General features: G+C 35.3%; 1 long non-coding RNA gene across 1 annotated transcript in view; it reads left to right on the forward strand.

Moving 5' to 3' along the window:
• Positions 1 to 16,061, forward strand: part of LOC119471366 — an 826,853-nt gene that overhangs the window by 439,507 nt on the left and 371,285 nt on the right. The gene's annotated exons all lie outside the window — the stretch shown is intronic.

The raw sequence follows: 16,061 nt of genomic DNA on the forward strand, positions 1-16,061 counted from the left end.
CATTTGCAGACAAAGTAGAAAGAAATGTAGATTCTTTCTATTTAATCAAAAGCCTATTTGGAAATGAAACTTTTCAAGACCTTGACCCCATCTCTTTGGCAATATTTGTAGAATTTTTTTTTAATGCTTAGATTGATATTTGCTTATCTGAATATGCTGGAGTTCTTTACCAGGTGAGTTAGCATTTAAATATTTATATTTTAATCATAAAATATAATTTATTTTTTAAATAATGGAGGATCCTTCCAGTCTAAAGAATGGCATTTCTAGAGGAAATTACATTTGGTCAAAATAATTTTTCTTTATGTGACTTGCTTTCATCAACAAATGACATCCTTCTAGGCCGTGAGCAGGTCATAGTGGGTAGGACTTTTCTTCTCTCATTCATCCTACCTTTTAGATGAGGATTCTCATTATTAACTTCTAAATTGCTCTTTGGGTTTTTAATTAATACTTTCATTTTTATACACTGTAGATTAAGAACACTACTGCAGTGGTACTTGAATGAGACAGCAACATGAAGAAAAACTAAATAATTCAAAACTGTTCAAACTCCCTCTTGAGCAATTGTGAACAAAGAATAAAATGTCCAATAGCCAGGTATTAAAAGAGCAAATTCAAAAACTCCATGTTCCTTAACAATATTCACATTGAGTTATCAATATTCTGTTACTCTATTTTAGGAAAATTACTTAGACTATTCCTATGATTGTTGAATTTTAGTAAAACAGTGTTTTCCTAAGAGAAAGTTACAATGAATAAATTAATTTATATTTACTTAGCTGGAGATGGATGATGCCTATGACATTGTCACCAAATAAAAAGATCTTAACGTCAAAATTATTGTGATGATTTAGCTCTTCTTGTTAACCATTGTTTGGTGACCTTATTAGTTGTCTGCGTGTATGACATATGAGTGCATTATTTCATAACCTTCTGAGTGCTAAGTTTTAGATTGTTTTTTAATTAGCATTTTAATTGCTCATCAAATTAATTGAAGACTGAGTCAGAAAATGGAGCATTTGCTATTCCTTTGATACCAGTCAACTCTAAGTTTTCCCAAGGTCAAGTACCCTCCGGTAGTACTAATAGAAGCTTGCTTTGCTTTGAAATTTTTGACATGATATGACAGTCATTGGGCTATCATTTTCAAGAGTAGGGGATTTTTTTCCCTTATTTTTTTAAGTCTTATTTTAAAAATAGGGTGATTGTATTGCTATACAAAGAAAGGATTAGAGCCAAATAGAGTATCCCCTGTGATCTAGGTTATGTCAAATTAGGCACTTGCTACATTATTATATTTATTATAAAAAATACTTACTGAGCGACTTCATGTCACAAGCAATAGACTAGCAACACATAAGATAAAAATTCTAATTATCAAGAGAAAAGAGAGAGTGTGGGTTTGGTTCCAGAATACTGCAATAAAGGAAATATCATAATAAACCAAGTTTCAAGAAATTTTTGTTTTTTTCTGTGCACATAAAAATCATGTTTATATTATACTATAGTCTGTTAAGTGCACAACATTCTGTCTGAAAAAAGTCCTTAATTTTTTTTACTATATTTTAAGTTTGAGGATATATGTGCAGAACATGCAGGTTTGTTACATAGGTATACACATGCCATGGTGGTTTGCTGAACCCATCAATCCATCATCTACATTAAGTATTTCTTCTAATGCTATACCTCCCCTAGTCCCATGCCCCCCTACATGCCCCTGTGTGAGATGTTCCCTCCCCTGTGTCCATGTATTCTCATTGTTCAGTTCCCACTTATGAGTGAGAACATGTGGTATTTGGTTTTATGTGACTGTGTTAATTTGCTGAAAATGATGATTTCTAGCTTCAACATGTCCCTGCAAGGGACATGAACATCCTTTTTTATGGCTGCTTAGTATCCCATGGTGTATATGTACCACAATTTCTTTATTCAGTCTATCATTGATGTGCATTTAGGTAGGTTCCAATTCTTCGCTGTTGTGAATAATGCTGCAATAAACATTTGTGTGTGTTTCTATAGCAGAATGATTTATAATCCTTTGTGTATATACCCAATATTGGGATTGCTGAATCAAATGGTATTTCTGGTTCTAGATCATTGAGGAATAGCCACACTGTCCTCCACAATGGTTGAACTAATTTACACTTCCACCAGCAGTGTAAAAACGTTCCTGTTTCTTCACATCCTCTCCAGCATCTGTTATTTTTTCTGACTTTTTAATGATCGCCATTCTAACTGGCATGAGATGGTATCTTATTGTGGTTTTGATTTGAATTTCTCTAATGATCAGTGATAATGAGCTTTCTTTCATGTTTTTGGCCACATAAATGTCTTCTTTTGAGAAGTGTCTATTCATATCCTTTACCCACTTTTTGATGGGGTTATTTTTTTTCTTGTAAATTTATTTAAGTTCCTTGTAGATTCTGGATATTAGCCCTTGTCAGATATACAAATTGCAAACATTTTTTCCCATTATGTGGATTGCCTGTTCACTCTGATTAATTTTTTTTTTTTTCTGTGCAGAAGCTCTTTATTTTAATTCGATCCCATTTGTCAATTTTGGCTTTTGTTGCCATTGCTTTTGGTGTTTTAGTCATGAAGTCTTTGCTGATGCCTATGTCCTGAATGGTATTACCTAGGTTTTCTTCTAGGGTTTTTATGGTTTTAGGTTTTACATTTAAGTCTTTAATTCATCTTCAGTTAATTTTTTTATAAGGTGTAAGGAAGGGGACCAGTTTCAGTTTTCTGCATATGGCTAGCCAATTTTCCCAACCCCATTTATTAAATAGGGAATGTCCTTAATTTAAAAATGCTTTTTTTGGTTAAAAAAATGCTGACCATATTCTGAGTCTATAGCAAGTCATAATCTTTTTTGTGGTGGAGGGTATTTTCTTGACAGGTCTTTTCTTGGCTGCTGAATGATCAAGGTGGTAGTTACTGAAAGTTGGGATATTAGTGGCAATTTCTTAAAGTAAGGAAGCCGTGATGTTTGCCACATTAATTGACTTTTCCTTTTTTGAAAGATTTCTCTGTGGCATGTGATGTTGTTTGATAGCATTTTACTCACAGTAAAAGTTCTTTCAAGTTTGGAATCAATCCTCAAACTCTGCCACTGCTTTATCAACTAAGTTTATGGAGTATTCTAAATCTCAAAAAATCACCTTTTTTGCTCATACATAAGAAGAAACTTCTCACTATTTAAAGTTTGATCCTAAGATTGCAGCTATCCAATCTCATCTTCAGGCTCCACTTCTGATTCCAGTTCTTTTGCTTTTTCCATCACATCTGCAATTACTTCCTCAATGAGCTCTTAAACTCCTCAAAATCATCCATAATGGTTGGAATCAGCTTCCAGACTCCTGTTAATGTTGATATTTTGGCCTCCTTCCATAAAACACAGATGTTCTTAATGGCATCAAGAATGGTAAATTCTTTTCAGAAGGGTTTCAAAATAGTTTGTCCAGATCTATCAGGAGAATCATTATGTCAGCTATAACCTTACAAAATGTATTTCTTAAATAATAACACTTAAAAATAAAAATTACTCTTTGATCTAAAGAACGTTGTGTGAATAGCCCTGGAAACATTCATCTCTTCATATATCTTCCATCAGAGCTTTTGGATGACCAGGTACATTGTCAGTGAACAGTAACGTTTTGAATGGTATCTTTTTTCTGAGCAGAAGATATCAACAATGGGATTAAAGTATCAATAAACCATGCCATAAACAGATGTGCTGTCTTCCAGGCTATGTTATTCCATTTATAGAGCACAGCCACCAAACTTTAAAGCTTGAAAATAAGACATTGTCTTTTTCTCTCTAGCAATGAAAGTTCTAGATGATATCTTTTTCCAGTATAAGGCTGTCTCCTTGACATGAAACATTGTTGTTTAATGTAGCCACCTTTATCAATTATCTTAGCTAGATACTCTTGATAACTTGCTGTAGTGTCTACATCAGCACTCGCTGCTTCACCTTGCACCCTTATTTCATGGAGATGGCTTCTTTCCTTAAACCTCATTAACCAACTTCTGATAGCTTCAAACTTTTTCCAACTTTTCTTCTATAATATTTTTTTTTAAACTTTAGGTCTCATAGAATTGAAGACAATTAGAGTATTGGTCTGGAATAGACTTCTGTTTAAGGGAATATTGTGGCTTGCTTGATCTTTTATGCAGGGCACTAAAACTTTCCTTGTATCAGCAATAAGTCTGTTTCATTTTCTTATCATTCATGTCTTTACTGGAGTGGCATTTTAATTTCCTTCAAGAGCTTTTCCTTTGCATTCGCAACTTGGCTAATTGTTTGGCACAAGAGGCCTAGATTTTAACATATCTATCTTGGCTTTCAACATGCCTTTCTCACTAAGTTTAATCATTTCTAGTTTTTAATTTAAAATGAGAGATGTGAATCTCTTCCTTTTCTTGGCATTCTTAAAGGCCATTGTAGGGTTATTAATTGGCCTAATTTCAATATTGTTGTGTCTCAGAGAATAGAGAGGTCAAAGGAGAGGGAGAAAGACAGGGGAACAGCCAGTGAGTAGAGCAGTGAGAACACACACATTTATCTATTATATATGCTGTCTTATAAGGGCTTGGTTTGTGGTAACCCAAAACAATTACAATAGTAAGATCAAACATCACTGATCCCAGATCACCATAACAGATATAATGACAATGGAAAATTAAAATATTGTGAGAATTACTAAATTGTGACCCTGAAACAGGAAGTGAGCGTATATTGTTGGAAAAAAGTGGTGCCAATAAACTTGCTGAACACAGGGTTGCCACAGACGTCATTTGTAAAAAATTCAGTATCTGCAAAGCACAGTAAAGCAAAAAGGTATAAAATGGAGTATGCCTGTAATCACTTATTTTACAGACTAAACAGGGAACTGTTTACCAAAATGAAACATAAACAAATCAAAGACGCATCTACTAAATGGATCCTAGGATGAAGCCAGTAAAATGCAGTAGCCAAGTGCTGAAATAAGGCATAAGGTTGCTGTGATGTGAATATGAGGATTTTGACTTACCGCTAATGTGATTCTTTTTAAGCTTCAGTTACCTAAATGATGTCTGTAGATAAAGGAATGTGTCTTGGAAGATCACTGTGAGAATTAAATGAATTAATATTTATAAAGGATTTAGAACTGTCCCTGGAACATTTCAGTAATTTTATTATTTTGACAGTAAACACAAGATTAGCCCAGCTTTATATCTATAGTATGAAGACCAAGATTCCATGGCAGAATTTGTGTTTAAAAATGAGCATGCTTTCATCAGTCTTGAAATATTATCCAGGTTATTCTTCTTGATTTGAGCTGTTTAGCTACTCTTTTATCAGGATGTAATGATTTTATATTTAATTCATATACCTGTTCTTGCCCACTGGCTAATATTACATTTTATCTTCACACAGAGGGTTGAGGAAACTAACATCTATACCCGTTAGGTACACTTATATAAGAAATAAGCTTGGATGTTGTTTGGCTCTCAGAAAGGACTGTGTATATAATATGGATGATAAAGTAGTCACAAGCAAAATACTGAATTATTAAAGAATTGATCCAAACCCAATTCAAAAAAATGTTAATTGCTTGTCCAGTTTGATTATATCAATACCAGCCAGACACTTAACAACATAACAGAAGATACATGATGAATTTTCCATTAGTTTGGCCTGAACAGCAGATGTGATTTCGGGACCGCAGAAAAAGCTATTTTTGTATCTTTTTTCTAAATTCCAACATTTGTTTTTTCTGCTGCTCAGGCCATCAATTCATTGTCCCTACAATGCAGTCCTCAAGATAAGAACAATATTTTTCAACATGAGCAATTAATTTTGTCTCAATCTTATGTTAGGTGGGACCTAAAGCATCTTTGGAAAACTTCACTAGCTTTTTTTTAGATTGTTTTGTAACACACAATCTGATTGGGTATGCTTGCTGTGCAAACATAATTTTAATAGATTCCCCTGTATCTCTTCTCCAACCTTATCACTGCGCCTAAGCTCCATATGCCTAGATATTCTGGAATTGTTCTGCTTAGAATGTTATTCTGTCCATGGGAAAATATAATATAGGGATGTTTTCCCACCATATGCCGTTTAATTGTTAGAGATTTATTTCATTTTCAACATTTATAATTTAGAGATTACACATTATTCCATTTAATTCTTTTACCATGGGTGTGATTTAGTTGTTGTTGTTTGGATTTCTCTTGTATGCCCACTTTTAGTTTTATTCTGAACCTTAACACAATTTTGTTTGGGGTGAGAATGCTACAAACTGCATATGATTGAATATTGATTTGACCAATATAATAATACTTTTCTTAGTTAGGAGGGTCTATTTCTGTATTTCAATTTGTTAACATGATTTATATATTTTACCTTACATCTTTCAACTTTTTAAGTGTCCGTTCATAAACCAGTAAAAGACAGAGCCAGGGCTTAACATAGTGTTTTCTCGTGGTCTTAGTGATGTTCTCTTATTTCCTTCTATTTGTTTTATTTTTCAATAAATTAAAATGTGTTTTAGACTTTATATAGCTAGAATGAAGAGTTAAGATATGTAACTTTGAGTTCATCAGTTTCTCCTTCTGGATTTTTACATACAGAGTTGTGAGTTAGTGATTTTCTGAGAGAAAGCACAGTGGCACTAACCTCTGCCCTAAAGAGAATTTATGACTATCCATGCCTTTTGCAGTTCATTGTTTTTCCACTCTGGCAGAAGAGTCCTCTCCTCATTTAAGGCATTTATAGCTTCTAAAATGTATTTTCCCCATTCATCAAGTTCATGAAGGGGGAAAAAGTTGCATTTCTGTTTCTAAAATCACAATTGAAAAATCTCTGCAGTTGCTTTATTCAAATCTTCTCCTCCAAACTTTGAAATGCCCATTATTTTGGACCAAAGCTGGACCAGGGTAAGCTATTGACAGATTACCCACATGTACAAAGAACTTTGTGTGCTCTGATGGAAATAGGGTGTGTACTATTATATCTGGATTTTTTTTTTCCTGGTACTAGCACATGGCTGAACACCCTGATGGTGGTCTAATCTGCATAATGATATATCATCTCCATCCTGACAGGGGCATTGAGGAAGAGCATGATTGACCTTTCTGTAGCCCTTGGAACACATAGTCTAGCTAACTCAAAGTTCTATGTAAAAGGCAAGTCTCCTTGCTTACCTGTAATGCAGGTACTGCCAGTGTACTCTAATTTTCCTCAGATTAAAGATTCACTTTTCTTTTCTTTTCTTTTTTTTTTTTTTTTTTGAGACGGAGTTTTGCTCTAGCTACCCAGGCTGGAGTGCAATGGTGCGATGTCGGCTCATTGCAAACTGCCCCTCCTGGGTTCAAGCAATTCTCCTGCCTCAGCGTCCTGAGTAGCTGGGACTACAGGCACGTGCCACCATGTCCAGCTAATTTTTGTATTTTTAGTAGAGACGGGGTTTCACCTTGTTGACCAGGATAGTCTCGATTTCTTGAACTCGTGATCCACCGTCTCGGCCTCCCAAAGTGCTGGGATTATAGGCGTAAGCCACCGCGCCCGGCTCTTTTTTTTTTTTTTATTCTAAGTTTCACTATTTTTTAAAGATAAAAACCAAGACTCCCAGAATCTAACATCAACCAATCTTAATCTTGATAATTTGCTTCTACAGGTTCTTATTTTATATGCACACACACACACACACACACACACACACACACACACACACATTCTGTATATTCAGAATTGCTGTCAATACAGCTATATATATATATATATATATATATATATATCTGTGAAAATATTATATATGTGCTGTACAATATATATACCATAAATATACATATAGTAAAAATGTTAATATTATATACATGTATATATGCACAGTATAAAATTCTAAGCCCATTAAATTAAAGTTAGCATAAGCATTCAGAAAGACATTCCTATATAGAGAGCCAAGATAAGAAATGGTGAATATCAAATCAAGTCAAAATGGATTATCTAACCATATACTATGTATTCAGCACTGTACTAGCACCATGGAGATACAACAAAATCATTGATTTTCTTTCAAAATTTTCAATGCGAAGTGTTGATGCAAGGAAGCCCTTATTAGTGAGAATATATGAAACTATGGCTTAAAAGATTCTATGTTTATGATGTGGTATGATTGTCATGAAACTTAATACATAATGTTGACATGACACCTTCATGCATGTAGAAGGGTGTAGAGAAGGGATATTTTGTAAAAAAAATTACTAACTCCTGAGGTCAGTCACATAGAAACTAATTCTGTGTCTCAGGCAGAAAGCAAGAACTTTAAAGGGTTGACCTTGGTGGATACAATTTGGGGATAATTCTTTCATTATCTGAACCATAGTATTAACATAATTTCTCAAAAGGCTTTCATGGAGCCTTTATCTTGAGATAGAATATCTGAAATCGTGATGATATAATAGATTTGAATGTTATAAAGTAGATAATTTGAGTTTTGTGTATTAACCTCTTATCAACCAGCTATCAAATGGCATTAAAACCTTGCATCCACTTAGGGTTTAGTATACGTCTTTGAAATGTTTCACTCTGCCTCATTAGTGTTGATGGAAGACTAGTGTAGTGCTTTTGTAAATTTTGTTCTTGTTGTTTACATTAGAACCAAAGGAAAAGGAGAACTCTAGAGGTGGAATGAAGGTGGAGGTGGCAAGGGAAGCAAATCTCCAGGATCAGCTCTTTCTTATTTCTTGGAGATTTTCTTTCCATTAATAAAAGTTGGAGATTCTGAACATTCTGAATTAAATTTTCTTTATCTCTCTCTCTCTCTCTCTCTCTCTCTCTCTCTCTCTCCTCTCTCTCAGATGCACAAAAACAACAGGGACTTTCTCCCCATAGCTTACATTTTACAGTGAGGAACAAATGGTAAATGAATACTGTAACCCAACAGTTATTTAATTATAAATTGAAATGAATGCTATGAAGGAAAAGGTCAGAGAGCAAGTAATGCAAATCAGCCTCATTTATTTCAGGAGAACAAGGAATTCTTATAAGAGAAAATGACATTTCAGCTGAGCATTGACAGATGAGTAGGATTTTAACTAGGCAAAGAATAGAAGAAAGGATATTCCCAGAAGAGGAAACAACACATTTAAAGGATCTGAAGTGAGACAGATACCATGGATTAGATTCGCTGATGAAAACTCGAGCAACTTAGAAGTCCCAGCTAAAAGAAGAACGAGTGAGTTAGGGTTAAGAAGATACACAGGTATATTAGTTTCATGTGGCTTTTAAAACAAAGTAACTTACAGGTGGCTTAGAGAAATAGAAATTTGTTCTCTCACATTTGTGGAGGCTGGAAGTTGGCAGTTAAGGTTTTGGCAGGTCCATGCCCTTGCTCCTAGCTTCAGATGGTTGCTAGCAGTATTAGCCATTCCCTGACATGCAGCTGCATGACTTCAGTCTCTGCTACCATCTTCCTTCTGCATGTCTGTTTCTTCACATAGCATTCTCTTCTATGTTTTTCTATGCAAAGACCCTATTTCCCTACAAGATCATATGCACGAATCCCAGAGGCTAGTGTTTTAATATAGCTTTGGCGATATATTAATAATTCTACCCACAACAGCAGGGTCCATAAGTCCTTATGAGGAAATTATTGTTTTATTCAGTAAAAAGCCATTAAAATGGCTTAAGGAGAGGAATTATGTGATCAAACGTATTTTGTACTATATAATTCCATTTGTAAAACAAATTAAAAATAATAAAACTATTAAGGCAAAAAATCAGTCCAGTAGTTAGTTGTTAATGGTTAAAAGTAGGGGTTTGGGCAAAAGCTTCATGACTAAAATGCCAAAAGCAATTGCAACAAAAGCCAAAATTGACAAATGGGATTTAATTAAAAAAGCTTCCGCATAGCAAAAGAAACTATCATCAGAGTGAACAGGGAACCTACAGAATGGAAGAAAATTTTTGCAGCCTACCCATCTGACAAAGGTCTAATATCTAGGATTTATAAGCAACTTAAACATATTTACAAGAAAAAGACAAACTACCCCATCAAAAAGTGAACAAAGGATATGAACAGACAATTCTCAAAGGAAGACATTTACACAGCCAACAAACATGAAAAAAGCTCAACATCACTGATCATCAGAGAAATGTAAATCAATACCACAGTGAAATAGCATCTCACACCAGTCAGAACAGTGATTATTAAAAAGTCAGGAAACAATAGATGCTGAGGAGACTATGGAGACATAGGAATACTTTTATCCTGTTGGTGGGAATGTAAATTAGTTCAACCATTGTGGAAGATAGTATAATAATTCCTCGAGAATCTAGAATCAGAAATACCATTTGACCCAGCAATCCCATTACTAGGTATATACTCAAAAGATTACAAATCATTCTACTATAAATATGCATGTACATGTATGTTTATTGCAGCATTATTTACAATAGCAAAGACTTGGAACCAACCCAAATGCCCATCAATGATAGGCTGGATAAAGAAAATATGGTACATATACATCATGAAATACTATGCAGCCATAAAAAGGAATGAGATCATGTCCCTTGCAAGTACATGGATGAAGCTGGAAGCCATTATCCTAAGCAAACTAACACAGAAACCAAAATCCAAATACCACATGTTCTTCCTCAGAAGTGGGAGTTTAACACTGAGAACACATGAACACAGAGAGGGGGAACAACATACACCATGGCCTTTTGGGAGTGGGGGTTGAGGGGAGGGAACTTAGAGAACAGGTCACTATCTGCAGCAAACTACCATGGCACATGTATACTTATGTAACAAACCGGCACATTCTGCACATGTATACCATTTTTTTTTTTTCTAGAAGAAATAAAGAAAAAAAAAACAGAGATTTGGGATGTACTACAAAGGGGCACTAGACAATTTGAGCACAGAAAATATTCTATATCTTGATTGTGATAGGTTTGTAAATGTTTATAGATGTGTACTCCTAAAAAGGGTAAATTTTACTGTATATAAATTGTACCTCAATATCAAATTAATAATGAGAATGAATCCAGTTTCAACTCCAAAATGGTCTAGTTAAGACAATGCTGCTACTTAGGGTGGCAACAAGCTCCTAGCGTTTCACTGCAATGCCAGACAGTCACCTGCGTTGGAATTTGGTATTAATTTGTCAGCTAATTCCCATTGTGGCAGCTTGCTGAAAATAGCAATGAAGAAAGAGGTTCTAAACCCGGAGCATCTGCCAAAGGAGTGCCTTTATAGAGGTCGAGGGGCCTTGGTATCAACAATAGAAAAGACAGGAATTGCACAGTTTTCCCAAGAGTTTCTTCTGCTCAAAATCATGAAGGAGAAAGAAAATAAAGATGCCTACAAAGGAAAGAGCAGAGCTGAAATGAGAGTCCCAGTGTCCTATTATGAGCCGTAAGTCAACCTGCTGGGTTGTGCTGAAGAAAAATTGGAGACTGCAAGGCGTAGGTCTCCCCTGTCCACATCCCTGGTGGCTGTCAAAAAGCAGCTGGAGAAATCTACACTTTTGTACCTGTGTTTTGTAATTTAAATTCGCTAAGAAAGATTTTGGTGCCGATCTAGGAGTGTTTAATAGACAAAAAGAGAAAAAAAAATTGCAAAAACAAGATCCTCTAGAACAAGTGAATAGAAGCATTTCTTTATTCTTATTGTAGCACTTAAGTTATAGTATATTCTATTTAAGGGCAGGAAACACATGTCTAACTTATTTTGGTCAAAAGGAAAATATTTTTTAACTTGCAATCTTAATTGGAGAAATAAATAACTAATATATTTTAACCTATTTTATTGCTGCTGGTTCATGGAATAAGCTAATCTTTGAGAAAACATTGTAGAAATAACACTGGGCCCATGGGATTGATTATTATTTTGAAGGCCATTTCCATTAAGAGCAAACATACTAAGGATGCATTAAAAATCCCTACCAAATCCAGACCTTGGCATAATAAAAATCCAGAGTTTAATTATAGTTCTGTGAGTTAATAATTAAGTGATCTTGTGCAAGTTAGTATAACTCTCTTAGATCAGATATTCTCTATGTATTTTGCCATATATATATGTGTGTATATATGTGTATATACATATATATACACATATATATGTGTGTGTATATGTATATATGTGTGTATGTATAGATACATATATATATATATACACACACACATATAGGATATCTATATCCTGATTAATACTTTGGGTACAGAGATTATTCTCATAGAGCACTTAATAATATCTCCCACCTTTTTTTTTTTTACCTAATTAATTCTGACTCCCCTTTAGTTTTCTCCATAGGAGTATTATACAGCATATGATATAGCTTATTTTTCCTCTCTATCTCTCTACAATAGAGTGTAAGAATGATGAGAAGAATAATTTGTTTTATTTACTGCTGCAACCTTAGCCCTTAGACCAATGCTTGGTAATTGACACTGATTAAAGAATGGTTCAATTAATGAAAAAATGGACAAGTGATTATTAGCAATAATACTATCCTCTTTCCTTGGTCAGTAGTATGTGATATAACAAAGTATGAAGTTTCTCAGCATTATAATTTCATAGCTGTTCCTTGAATATAACCAAGGCTTTGCCTTAGGTAAAAGTGAAAATAAAACTTCACAACCTTGAATTGGATGAAAACTCTTCTCCATGCCTAATGAAATGACTATAACAGAAATACAAGATACCTGTAACTGAGAAGTGGGTGCAAAGCCTCTGAGAGCATCCTGACCAAAATGTTGGTTCAACTACTTTACTTTGAACATTGCCTAACCCTCCAAAATATAGAGATATTTGTGAATAATGGAACAGGAACTTGTGAAAGAACTTTTTCTTTGCTCTTGTTCACCATAAGAAATAAACAAGTTTTTAGTATCAGACAGAGTTAAAGGCTCTCTTGATTTTGAATTCTGTCTCAGATATCAGTTGATCCCATCCCTGGAGCAAAACCAAACAACTGTACTAATTCATTGTTTTGATTGATATACCGTAAAATTTTTTCTGAGTTGTATGAGGTTGGCATTGCTTAAAATCCTTCCAATTCCTTCAAAAATGGCCATACTTTATTGGTATGTTTAAGTAAATGACACCTGATGATGCCATTTTGGGAGACTGTTAGCGGCAGGTGTCTTCTCTGGGGGAAAGTCAATTTAGGGGACAAAGAATGTAAATCTGGTAATTTTCAAATATTTCAAAGAGTTGAGTGAGCTCGTACAGGGAACAAGGGATTTAACTTCTGATTCTCCAGACTGAAAACCTCTTTGTCTTTATTCATCATTACTGAAGCAAATACACAAGGGTGTGGCCATGGTATCTTATGGCTGAACTGGCCCTGCATCCTCTAGGATTCACTACTGGTACAATGCTCTAATAATTCCACCTGAACATCATGTTGCTAGGAAAAGAACAACGTAAAGGACTAAACACTCACTTGTAGCTAGTAAGTTCACAAGTGGGAAAACATCTGTTCACAGGCTACCATGATCTTTTTCCTTATCGTTTTCCTTAGTAGTGCCACTTTCGCGTCATCTATATAGTTTTCCAAAAATATTATCTTCACTCTTACTTAAAGGGAATTGAGATACAGAAATGCATGAAACCCTTTTTAAAAAAAAAAATTTCTTCTTATTCTTTTAGAAGAAGCTGTCCTGAAGAGAATAATATGGGTTAATCAATTATTTTCTATACTAAGAAAATGTGTGTTGATTTTTTATATCTCTTTGTATTTATATAAATCATTTTCCATTTACTGCTTTCCTCCCTTTTTTATTTGAAAATAATAGATCGTGTTTGCACTCTAGCTACAGACTCTTGATAAATTTTTAAAGGAGAGATAACGCTGTTGCAAACAAGAAAGTTTCTGAGTTTTAAAATTGCAAGAGGATCTGCCCCAAAATTTAATTTTCCACTTTGACACTTTTGGTATTTTTTTCCAAATTTAAATTATGTCAGTACCTCAGATCACTCCCTTAAAATACATCTGCATGCACTTATTGATATAAATACCTACAGATTGTTAGGCCAGGCAGAGTGGCTCACACCTGTAATCCCAGCACTTTGGGAGACCTTGGCAGGTAGATTACCTGAGGTCAGGAGTTCAAAACCAACATGATGAAACCCTGTCTCTACTAAAAATACAAAATTAGCCAGGCATGGTGGCATGTGCCTGTAATTCCAGCTACTCCAGAGGCTGAGGCAGGAGAATTGCTTGAACTTGGGAGGCGGAGTTTGCAGTGAGCTAAGATGGCATCACAGCACTCCAGCCTGGGCAAGAGAGTAAGACTATCTCAAAAAATTAAAAACTAAAACTAATAATAATAATAATAATAATTAACATATATATTATATATATATAATATATATATATAAATACCTACAGATTGTATAAAAAGGTCTTTTTTTTTTTTTTTTTGAGACGGAGTTTCACTCATGTTACCCAGGCTGGAGTGCAATGGCACGATCTCGGCTCACCGCAACCTCCACCTCCTGGGTTCAGGCAATTCTCCTGCCTCAGCCTCCTGCGTAGCTGGGATTACAGGCACGCACCACCATGCCCAGCTAATTTTTTGTATTTTTAGTAGAGACGGGGTTTCACCATGTTGACCAGGATGGTCTCGATCTCTTGACCTCGTGATCCACCCACCTCGGCCTCCCAAAGTGCTGGGATTACAGGCTTGAGCCACCGCGCCCGGCATAAAAAGGTCTTTCAGTAACATTATTACATCTTTGTTATTGATAGTGAGTAAAATACTTTATTATAGCATAATTGTAAATAAAGCATAATATTTTAAATCTAAGAGGGTTGTTGGACTCCTGAAATGTTCATTCTACGTTAGCCATTAGAAAAAAATGAGTACATTCAAACTAGAGAATGTTTAAATATGAACATTTGTTCTGGCTTTGAAACTAGCTAGATTATTGTTCCAGTCTATCGTACTGCATAACAGTGCACATTTAGACCCAAGTCATTTAGACGTTCTTCACTCTACTAAAATAAGTTGCTCTTAACCCATCACAAGATGGGTTGTGCACTGGACTTGGAGCCAGAAAATTGAAATGGTAATTGAAGGTTGGTCTTGCCCTTATGCTAGCTATGTGGCTACATCCGAGTTTTCTCACCTAAAAATGAAAATGATCTTTTTATCTAGGGTAACCAACACATTTATTTCCCCAGGATTTCTCTGGCTTTAGCCCTGAAAGTCCTGCTGAAAAGACTGATCCCCCTCTAACCCAGGCAAACCAGGATGGTTATTCACCTTACACTTTGCCCTGGTCCACAGACTTGTGGCAAGGAGAAGTATATTAGATAGCCTTTTTTGAACAAGGATAGTCCATTCATATGGAAGGGATTAAATACCTCTCTGGCAGGCTTATTGTCAAGTGTGTTTATGACATGTATGGGCCTCCAGATTTATCTTCTATTATAACCAACTATATCTTCTGCGGCATCATGGTATCCAATAAAAACCTGAAGATAATCTTGGCTCAGAAAAACACTGCAATAGAAAAAATAATCTGTACTGTGATCAACAACTCACAGGCGCTGTGGTCTTGGTACCATTTATTGCTTCCCATTTTAGGCAGATCCTCCTTACTGTGGAGGAGGAGATTCCTTGGAGAAAACTAGACCTGGATTGGAATTTCTGTTCTGCTCCCAAGGTCAATAACCTTCAGAATTTACTTATGCCTTATAAATCCCAGTATGCATATGTGTCCCCACCAAGATTCATGCATTGAAATACTAATGCATGAATCTCCGAGGTGACGGCATTAGGAAGTGGGACTTTGGGGCGAGAATTGAATCATGAGAGTGAAGTCATCATAATCATAAGTGAGATTAATGCCTTTATGAAAGAGGCCCCAGAGAGCTTCCTGGCCCCTTCCACCATGCATAGATGAAGCAAGAAGGCACTGACATGGTTTGGATCTGTGTCGCCACCCAAATCTCATGTCAAATTGTAATCCCCATAGTTGGAGGTGGGGCCTGGTGGAAGGTGACTGGGTCATGAGTGTGGATCCCTCATGGCTTGGTGCTGTCCTCACAAC

The sequence above is a fragment of the Cebus imitator genome, unplaced genomic scaffold (genome assembly GCF_001604975.1).
Source record: "Cebus imitator isolate Cc_AM_T3 unplaced genomic scaffold, Cebus_imitator-1.0 Scaffold58, whole genome shotgun sequence".
In the NCBI taxonomy this organism is placed as follows: domain Eukaryota; kingdom Metazoa; phylum Chordata; class Mammalia; order Primates; family Cebidae; genus Cebus; species Cebus imitator.